We start from the raw sequence: 11,115 nt of genomic DNA on the forward strand, positions 1-11,115 counted from the left end.
CCATCTTCTAACCTCTGCAGGCAATGCACTACACAGTTGCATTTATATATATACAGGAAAAACACACATAAAATAAAAATAAATAGCCAGGCAGGGTGGCACATGCCTGTAGCCCCAGCACTCACAAGGCAAAGGCTGGTGGATCTCTGTGAGATTGAGGCCAGCCTGGTCTACAAAAAGACTGAAAAATAAATAAATAAAAAGCAAAAAAAACATCTGCATGGATGAAAAGGTCATAATGAAATCTGTTTATCAATAATTAGTTTGTGCTGATCACATAAAGAGTACTTCCCGAACCAGGCATGGTGGCGCATGCCTTTAATCCCAGCACTTGGGAGGCAGAGGCAGGTGGGTCTTTGTGAGTTCGAGGCCAGCCGGGTCTACATAGTAAGTTCCAGGACAGCTGGGGCTACAGACAGAAAAAAAAAAAAGAGTACTCCCAACCTGGGAATACTCTGCATCAGCACCTGAGTGTCCTCCCTGAGTATGCTCCTCAGCAGTACTCTGAGGTGGCCAGCAAAGATCACTTAAGGGTAAACATCTCCAAACTTTGGCTGCCCCTGGACCCCACTGGCTGTCAGTGCACTGCCCTCACACCTCACTCCCCAAATGGCAGAGGAAAGGCAGACTTGGGTTGACAGTATATCTCAGAAAACCCTCCAACACAGTAGCTTCACCTCACCAGCAGCTAAGGGGACAGAGGGAGGGTGATTCCCAAGCAGCAGGTCCCCACAGGTCCCCACTGTGACCTAGTGCTGACCAGGCCTTGCAGGGCTCCATTGCTCCTGGGTATTTTAAACAGCTTCCTGAGCCTCTCTGAGCTACATTCAGATGCCCAGACTAGGGCACATGAGGTAGATGCACACAAGCTCCTGTTTTTCTCAGACCTCTGTGAAGTGGGATGGCAAGTGCCTAGCATGCAGTAGGCACCAAGCACACAGTAGGTGTCCAACATGGAATAGGCCTCAAGCATACAGTCATGGTTCAATGCACAGTAGGCATCCAGCATGTAGTAGGCACTCAGCACACAGTAGGTGCACAGCATGCAGCAGATGCTCAGCATACATTAGATGCCCAGCACACAGAAGGCACCCAGCACACAGTAGGTACCAAATACACAGAAGCCACCCAGCACACAGTAGGCACCTGGAATGCAGTAGATTCTCAGCATATAGTAGGTACTGAGCACAGAGTAAGCCTTGGATGTCCCCGCCCCTGGGTGGGAGTGGGTTCTCTTAGGAGGAGGGCTGGGCAGAAATGACAAGTCTTGCCCTATGCTGGGCTGCCTAGGTCAACTGCAGCATCTAAGTGATTTTAAGATGAGCAGGGATAATCCTTACGGGATGGGTGTGTGGCTTAAGAAGACTGCTGCAGAAACCCAGACACAAACTCCATCTCAGATTAGAAGTGAGGAATCCAGGCACAGTTGGGGCTGAGGAGACCCTGGGGGTGACAGTCACACAGCACCAAGGAGTTGGTCCATCCTAACTGCTAGATGGCCAAAAACTCCTGCTGTATTGGCCTGAGAAGAGGGATCCAATCCGAAGGCCAGCTGTGGTGGGGCATGCCTGTAATCCCATCTCAGGAGATTGAGACAGGAGTATTAGAAGTTCAAGATCACCCTTAGCTACATAGTAAGGCTAACCTGGACTTCATAAGACTGTCTCAAAAAACAAAAACAGAACTGGAGGGATGGCTCAAAGTTAAGGGCACTGGCTGGGTTCAATTTCCAGCACCCACATGGTGGCTCTCTGTAAATCAAATTTCAGGGGATCTTATTTATGCCCTTTTCTGACTTCCAAGGGCATTGCAGGCACATGGTGCACTTACATACATGTAGGCAAAACATATTAAAAAAAAATTGCTGGGCATGGTGGCACACACTTTTAGTCCCAGCACTCAGGAGGCAGGGGCAGGCAGATCTCTGTGAGTTCAAGACCAACCTGGTCTACATAGCGACTTATAGGCCAGCTGGGGCTACAGAGAGACCCTGTCTCAAAAAGACAAAAAAAATAGAAAAAAGTTTAAATCAGCTACAATGATCTGGGCATGGTGCCACACACCATTAGCTCTAGCACTTGGGAGGGAGAGGCAGGTAGATCTCTGTGAGTTCCAAGCCAGCTGGGGCTACACAGAGACCTTGTCAAAAAATAAAATAAAATAAAATAAAATAAAATAAAATAAAATAAAATAAAACAGATAAACAAAAACAAAGAGGATTTGAGATCATTTCAATGGCTTCCAGGAGAAATCCCTGCCCCTCCCAGCCTCCTCAGCAGCTGTGGAGAGGCTTGTGTGTCACTGCAGGAGACTGAACCACACTGCTTATCTCTTCTTTTCCTGCAGCCTTTTGTTTCCCCGTGGGTTTCTTTACCCGTTTTGGTTATATGGAAACATAAAAATATCTGATCCACATATATAATTTTTGTTTTCAGGATTGTGGAAGGAGCTCAGGGCCTGCTGTGCTAGGCAAGAACTCCAACACTGAAGGAGTGTTCTACCACTGAGCCACACCCCAGCCCCTCACTGGTGGATTCTAGGCACGGCTCTGTCACTGAGCCACACCCCAGCCACTCACTGGGGTTCCTACGTAAGAGCTTTACTTCTGGGGCTGGACAGATGGCTCAGTGGGTAAGAACACTGGTTGTTCTTTCAGGAGACTCGGGTTCAAATCCCAGCACCCACATGGCAGCTAACAATCCACTCCCAGGGCATCTGATGGCGTCTTCCGACTGCCGCGGACATTGCATGACAGGGGTGCACTTACCTACATGCAGGCAATACACTCATACACATAAAATAAAAATAATAAACAAAATATTTTTTTAAAAAAGCTTTACTTCTCAGTCACTCCTCCAGCCTTAAAAAAAAAATTATGCTACAGTACACATGCCATAGACCTTCTCAACTTAACCATGTTCAAATGTGTGTCAAGCAACTGACAATGTGTGCAACTATCACTTCTGTCCATTTCCAGAAGAGCAGTCAGCGCTCTTAGTCACTGAGCCGGCTCTTCAGCCCCCCTCCCCCCTTTAAAAAAATTAATAAAGCAAGGTCAAAAAAAGTAGCCCAGGCTGGCCTGGAATTCCTTTTATAACCTAGAATGACCTTGAACTTCCGATCCTCCTGCCCCCACCTCCTGAGTGCTGGGATTACAGGCATGCACCACCATGCCTGATTTATGCAGTGCTGGGGATGGAACCCAGGACTTCACACATGCCAGGCAAGCACTCTACCCACTGAGCTACATCCCCAGCCCTGGAGCTTCCATCTTTTGGTCATTGAGGAGGGAGAGAGCAGGGGACATGTGGAATAAGAATCTTGGCACTGAGATTCCTGTCTCTCTACCATCATTCATATGGGCAACCCCTCCCATCTCAGCCTCCATAGGGGCTCTGGGAGCCTCAGCTGCTGTTGCCATAGTGATGGGGCATGTGGCCAGCAGGTGTCACCAAAGCCTGCAGAATGGAGCCATAAGGATGGTGGGAGAGGGGCGTGTGTGTGTGTGTGTGTGTGTGTGTGTGTGTGTGTGTGTGTCCCTCTCCCCAGGCTTCCCCCGGCTGCGTGCCAGGAAGGACCATCCCCAGCGACAGCCCCCTGACATCGGGCACACAGCCCAGGGCAGTAAAGAGAGTCCCTTCCTGAGTAGTTTTCCTCAGCAGTTGTGGAGAACCACACTCCCACGTACGGTGCTAAGTGAGACGGTGCTATGGAGCCTCAGTTTCCCCTTCTGTGAAATTGTGTCAAGGGCTTGTTGGGAGCAAGGATGTGGAAACATGAATGGTTCTTGTGTATCTCAGGGCTGACCAGAAGCCACTTCACTCAGGTAGTTGGGCATGGAGAGGGTCCATGCTTATGGGCACTGTCCATACAGGGGACCAGGGTTTGGGTCCTAGCACCCACATACCAGCTAATAACTGTCTGTTATTACAGTTCCAGGGGATTCGACCGGCATTCCAGGGCACAGGTACCCTTACATACATGCAGGACATATAGGCAGGTAAAATATTCACATATGTAAAATAAATAAATAAAATATAAAAAACAAAATAACAACAACAAAAACCACTTGCCTCTGTCTTCCAAGTGCTGGAATCAAAGGGGTGCACCACCACACCCAGGCTTTTTGAGACAGGGTTTCCCTGTAGCCACAGCTGGTCTGGAGCTTGCTATGTAGACTAGATTGACCTTGACCTCACAGAGATCTGCCTGCCTCTGCCAAATGCTTGGATTAAAGGCATGCACCACCATGCATGGCTAATAATATATATATTTTTACTTTTATTTATTGTTTTTATTTTATGCATCTGAGTGTATTGTTTTCATGTATGTGAATGCACCTGTGTCATGCAACGCCACAGAGATCAGAAGAGGCCTTCGGAGTCCTCTGGACCTGGAGTTAAGGTTGGTTTGTAGCCACCATGTGGGTGCTGGGAATCGAACCCAAATCCTCTGCAAGAGCAGTCAGTGCTCTTAACCGCTGAGCCATCTCTCCAGCCCCTAATAATATATTTTTTAAAAATATCTTATTATTTTTATTTTATGTGTATGAGTGTAATGCCTGCATGTAGGTAGGTGCACCCATGTCAGGCAATGCCCTTGGAAGTCAGAGGGTGTCAGATCCCCGGTACTGGAGTTACAAAAAGTTGTTAGCCACAATGTGGGTGCTGGGAATTCAACCCTGGTCCTCTGCAAGAGCAGCCAGTGCTCTTAACTGCTGAGCCATCTCTCCAGCCCCTCTAATAATACTTTCTTTAAAAATATTTTATTATTTTTATTTTATGTGTATGAGTGTATTGCCTATATCTGTGTAATGTGTCCTGCAATGCCGAAGGAGGTCAGAAGAGGGCATCAGATCTCCTGGAACTGGAGTTACAGACAGTTGCTAGCTGCCATGTGGGTGCTGGGATTTGGACCCAGGTCTTCTGCAAGAGCAGCCAGTGCTCTTAACCACAGAGCCATCTCTCCAGCCCTCTAATAATACTCTTTAAAAAGAAAATTATTTTTTTAAAAAAAGACTCATTACAAGAGCCAAGGCTGTGGCTCAGTGGGTAGAGTGCTTGCCTAGCACACAGGAAGCCCTGGATTCGAGTCCCAGTGCTACATAAACCAGGCATGGTGGTGCAAGCCTATAATCTCAGCATTCAGGAGGTAGAGGCAGGAGGATCAGAAGTTCAAGGTCATCTTCAGCTTCATAAAGAGTAGAAGGCTAGCCTGGGCTACAAGAGATCCTGTTATACTGTTGTTCTGGTTATGAAAGCAATGGTTGCCCCTCCCCTGCCTCTGCTGGCACTGTGTGTGGCTTGGGGAGTCCTGGGATCTGCATGTCTCTCCCTTAGGCCCTGTTCTATACCTGTCCATCCCCTCTACCTACACCTATGTCTTCTGGTTTCCTCCCCATGGGGCAAGAAGAGTGGGCGTTGGGGGAGGGATTGGTCCTCCTAGGGTCCACAGGTTTCTTGCCCTGTCACCCGCACCATCTGGCCTGGTGTAAGAAGCAACCATCCTTTCTCTCTGGCGGTTATCAAGTTGAGACCTGCTGGATATAGAGAGAGCCCTTCTGTGACACTGTGTCCCAGGCAAGGCCCAGAAAAAAAGCTGGTTTATCTGTCTCACTCCAGGTAGGAGTGTTCAGGTGTGTTTCCTGGGATCTATCTGTCCAGCTGGGGAGTGGCTTGGACAGGGGCAAAAGGAACATCTACTCATCTACCCATGCATCTGTCTGTCTACTCATCTATCCATCTATCTACCAAATTATCTACCTATGCAATTGTGTATCCATTTACCCATCCACTTGTGCTTCTGTCCATCTGTCCATTCATTTATTCATCCATTCATCCACCACCTATTTGTCTACCTACTTATTATCTATCCATCTAACCACCCACCCATCTATTTATCTACCTGCTTATCAGTCCGTCTATCTACCCATCCATGCATCCATCCATCCACCCATTCACTCATATACCCACCCACCTCTCCATTCATCTATCCATCCATCCACTCATCAATTCTTTCATCAACCAATCCATTTACCCATCTACTCAACCATCCATCCATCCATCCATCCATCCATCCATCCATCCATCCATCCTGAAGAAGGCTCCCTCCAGCTAGGTCCTAGGTAAACAAATGAGGGCACAAGTCTGGCATGGGATCTCATACCTGTAATTCCAGCATTTGAGAGGCTGAGGCAGGATGATTTTCACAAGGTCAAGGCCAACCTGGGCTACAAAGTGAGACTCTATTTCAAATTAAACAAACAAAGTCTAACCATAGTCATAAACACCCATAATTCTAGCACTTAAGAGGTAGAGATGGGGGTGGTGAGATAGTTCAGTGGTTAAGAGCACTAGCTGCTCCTGCAGAGGACCTGGAAGTTCCCAGCACTCACATGGTAGCTAACAACCATCTGTAACTCCATTGCCAGGGGATCTGACACCCTCTTCTGGCCTCCTCAGGCATTACACTCTCATGTAGTACACTTGCACATATGCAGCCAAAACACACATTTAAAGAAAGTAAGTAAATTAAAAAATTTTTAGATCAGCTGGGCATGGTGGTGCACGCCTGTAGTCCCAGGACCTGGGAGGCAGAGGCAGGCAGATCTCTGTGAGTTCAAGGTCAGCCTGGTCTCCATAGTGAATTCCAGTACAGCTGGGGCTATAGGGAGACCCTATCTCAAAAAGACCCCAAAAAATTTTTTTTCAGATCAAGAGAAAAAAAAAGAGGTGGCGGCAGAAGGATCAGGAGTTCTTGGCTATTACTTATCCAGTTCAGGGCCAGCCTGGGCTATATAATATAAGACATTATGTGAACACTCATACACACAAAGTAAACATAAATTTTTTTTGTCTTTTTTGAGACAAGGCCTCCAGGCCTGAAAAAAAAAAAAAAAAAAAGAAAGAAAGAAAAAGAAAACGAAATGAGAAAAGAATCAAGGACAGTGAGGAGATAAGAGAAAGATCTGTGTGGGCCCAGCCTCAGGACACTGTGACCTGGACACCTGCTGCCACCCAGGGCAGTCTCAGAGCCCTGGAGGCTCCGCAGGGAAAGAACACATTTAAAGAATCCATTTCAGCATATTCATAGAGGGACTCAGAAAGGTCAGAGGCGGTGGAAAGATGTCTCAGTGAGTAAAGGCACTTGCTACCAAGTCTGATAAGCTGGATTTGACCTCTGGAACCCACATGGTAGAAGGAGAGAACCGACTCCATCAAGTTGTCCTCTGACCTCCATATCCACACACATATAGGCCATAATAATATACACAATGCAATAAAATTAACAAAAAGGGCTGGAGAGCTGGCTCAGTAGTTAAGAGCAGGTATTGTTCTTCTAGAGGACCTGAGCACAATTCCCAGCATCCATGTTGGGCAGTTCATAACTGCCTGTAACTCTAAGTTCAATACATTGGGTTTCTGCAGGCACCTGCAATCACGTGCACATACCACACGGAGAACATAGACACACATAATACACATAAAATAATTAAAAATAAAAATAAATCTTAAAATTCTCAAAAATTAAACAAACATGGGGCTGGAGAGATGGCTCAGTGGTTAACAGCACTGGCTGCTCTTGCAGAGGACCCAAGTTCAGTTCCAGAGCCAACATGGCAGCCAACAACTATCCATAACTCCAGTTTCAAGGGATCTAAAATGACTTCCACAGTTACTGCACACACATGGTACGCTTACATACATTCAGGCAGAACATTCATACACATAAAGTAAACATAAATTTTTTTTTTGGTCTTTTTTGAGACAGGGCTTCCAGTAGCCTCAGCTGACCTTGAACTCACTATGTAGACCAGGCTGGTCTTGAACTCATAGAGATCCTCCTTCCTCTGCCTCCTGAGTGCTGGGATTAAAGGTATGTGCCACCACTCCTGGCAGGTAAATAAATCTTTAAATAAAGAAAAGAAGACTATTAGTAAAAATGGATGGAGAAAAAAAGAAAAAAAAGGAAAAACCACACAGGACCCCCACCCCCACCCCCCGCATGCTCTTCCCAGCCTGGGCACCCTCTCCCACTCTTTTCTTGGGTGAGAAAAGGAAATTCAGTGCAAACAAATGTTTATACAGAAACAGATACTGTGTCCAGTTCTGGCTGAGTCCTCCATGGGCCGTGTGCCTATGCTGACAAAAGGTGGATCTAAGGGGCTTTGCACCGGGTGCTGCAAGGCTGATGAGCTACAGTTCAAGGTCAGGCCAGTTCTGTCCTGAGAGCAGCCAGATGCCCTGTAGAGAAGGGCTACTGCCTGTGCGGGGCTGGCACACACCGGGTGGCTTCGAACATTGACAACTGATAGGTCAGAAAATAAGTTGGCCACTTTTTTTCTTTGAGGCAGCATCTCATGTAGCCCAGGCTGGCCCTCAACTCATTATATACAGCTGAGGATGGCCTTGAATTTCTGACTCTCCTGCCTCCACCTCCCAAGTGCTGGGATGGACCCCAGGAATCCTTGTGCTTGCTAGGTAAACGCTCTATCAACTGAGGCCCATCCCTAGCCCTTAGCTGATGGCTTTGGAGGTCCCCGGGGAGAATCTATGCCTTTGTCCAGCTTTGGTTGGCAGCTGTGTCACTCTTATCCCTGCCAGCACTGGGCCTTTCTCTCCCAGGACCTGTGTTCTTTTTTTTTTTTTAATTCATTATTTTTATTTTATGTGCCTGCATGTAGGTAAGTGCACCCGTGTCATGCAATGCCCACAGAGAACAGAAGAGGCTGTCGGATCCCCTGGAACTGGATTTATGGACAGTTGTTAGCTGCCATGTGGGTGCTGGGATTTGAACCTGGGTCTTCTGCAAGAACAGTGTTTTGGGGGTTTTTTTGGTCTTTTGAGACAGGGTCTCTCTGTAGTCCCAGATGGCCTGGAGCTCACTATGTAGACCAGGCTGGCCTTGAACTCACAGAGATCTGCCTGCTTCTGCCTCCCAAGTGCTGGGACTATAGGCATGTGCCACCATGCCCTGTTCTTAACCACTGAGCCATCTCTCCAGCTCCAAGGGACCTGTATTCTTATCTCAAGGCTTCCAGTAGTTATTAGGAGGTGCCACCCTAAACCCAGGATGGCCACACCTTGAGATCCCTAGCCAATGGTATTTACAAAGACCACAAATCAAGTGCTATTCTGAGGTTCCGGGTAGAGGGTAGATGTGCAATTTTCAGGGACACCATCTGTTGCCTAGTGATTTCCTTTGAATTGAAACACTCCCTCCCTTAGGGAGGCTTATTAAGACTCAGGAAGTGGCAGGGCATGCCTTTAATCCTAGCAGCACTCCAGAGGCAAAGGCAGGTAAAACTCTGAGCTCAAGGCTAGCCTGGTCTACATAGTGAGTTACAGGTCAGCTAGGGCTACAAGGTGATCCTGTGTGCTGGATAGCTTTAGTGTCAACTTGACACACCTGGGTTGAGGAAGCCTCAATTGGGGAATTACCTCCATAGGACTAGTCTGTGGACATGTCTGTGGGGCATCTTCTTAATTGATGAGGGCCCAACCCACAGTAGGTGGTGCCACCCCTGGGCAGGTAGGCCTGTTTTGCATAAGAAACAGGCTGAGCAGGGGCCAGGGGAGCAAGCCAGTAAGCAGAGTTCCTTCATGGTCTGTGCTCCAGCTCCTGCCCCTAGGTTCCTGTTCTGAGTTCCTACTTTGGGCTCCTGGATGAACTGTTACTTGGGACATGTAAGCCTAATGAACCCTTTCCTCCCCAAGTTGGTATTGGTCAGAGTATTTTTGTCATAGCAATGGAGAAACAAACTAGAACAGAAATTGGTATCAGAAGTGGGGTATTGCTCTGATAGACCTGACCTTGGGGTTTTGGGGAGGATTGTGGAAGTGTTTGGAACTTTGGGTTGGAAAAGCCATTGAATGCTTATGCTGTGGAGCTTGGAACAGTTATCCTGAAAGAGTTGTGAACAATGGAGGTCTGGCTTGTGAAGCTTCAAAAGGAAGCAGAGACTATCAGGGCTGTTTGTGTGATATTTCAAATTGAGACTCTGTGGATTCTGGTTGGCTGGGGCTGAAGAATCAGCTGTAATTAAGAAGAGACCAGATGGGGCTGGAGAGATAGCTCAGTGGTTTAGAACACTGGTTGTTCTTGCAGAAGACCCGGGTTTGAATCCCAGCACCCACTTGGCAACTAACAACTGTCCGTAACTCCAGTCCCAGGGGATCCGACAGCCTCTTTTGACCTTGCATGACACGGGTGCATTTACTTACATGTAGGCAATACACGACCAGAACCTGAAGTAAAACCTTTGCTTTACTGGGACAATTGGCGTTGGTTAGTTGGGGCTGAAAAGTCAGCTGTAAGTAACAAGAGACCAGCATTACCATGGTGAAATCTTCTGGGAAGTATTTCCTCAGGGTCCACACACAGACACTGTGGTCAAGAGAGGACCTGAGCCTCCATCTCTAGCTGGAAGCAGGACTTGGTAATATGTAAAAGTCTCCTGTATGGTTCTAGTGTCTAAAGTGTGAAGGAATCACAGAGAGCAAATGAGGCTTTGTCACCCTGAGAGGCCAGGAAAGGCCATTGGTGAAAGTGCAGCTTCAGTTGCAGTGAAGACCCCAGGATTGAAGGGGTCATGGAGAGAATCTGAGGCTTTGCACCGCAAGAGGCAAAAAGAGGACCATGGGGCGACCACCAAGGGCAGTGGCATGGAGCTGACCTGGGTCTTCGAGACAAGCTGTGTGTGCTGTGGATGGCAGAGTCAGAGAGGTGGAACGCTTTGGAGCCAGAAGATCATGAGTGAATCCCAGATGTCCAGCCTTGAGCTACTTTGTTGGACTTTGGTTTTGCTTAGGTGTGCCCGATTCTTCCCTTTGAAATAAGACAGTACTTGTTTTGGATTTTACAGGAGCCCCCAATTAAGAGACTTTTAAAAGAGACTATGGCCGGGCGTGGTGGCGCACACCTTTAATCCCAGCACTCAGGAGGCAGAGTAATTTGTTGGACTTTGGTTTTGCTTAGGTGTGCCCGATTCTTCCCTTTGAAATAAGACAGTACTTGTTTTGGATTTTACAGGAGCCCCCAATTAAGAGACTTTTAAAAGAGACTATGGCCGGGCGTGGTGGCGCACACCTTTAATCCCAGCACTCAGGAGGCAGA

The sequence above is a fragment of the Nannospalax galili genome, unplaced genomic scaffold (assembly GCF_000622305.1).
Source record: "Nannospalax galili isolate Female #2095 unplaced genomic scaffold, S.galili_v1.0 scaffold664, whole genome shotgun sequence".
Classification (NCBI taxonomy): Eukaryota; Metazoa; Chordata; class Mammalia; order Rodentia; family Spalacidae; genus Nannospalax; species Nannospalax galili.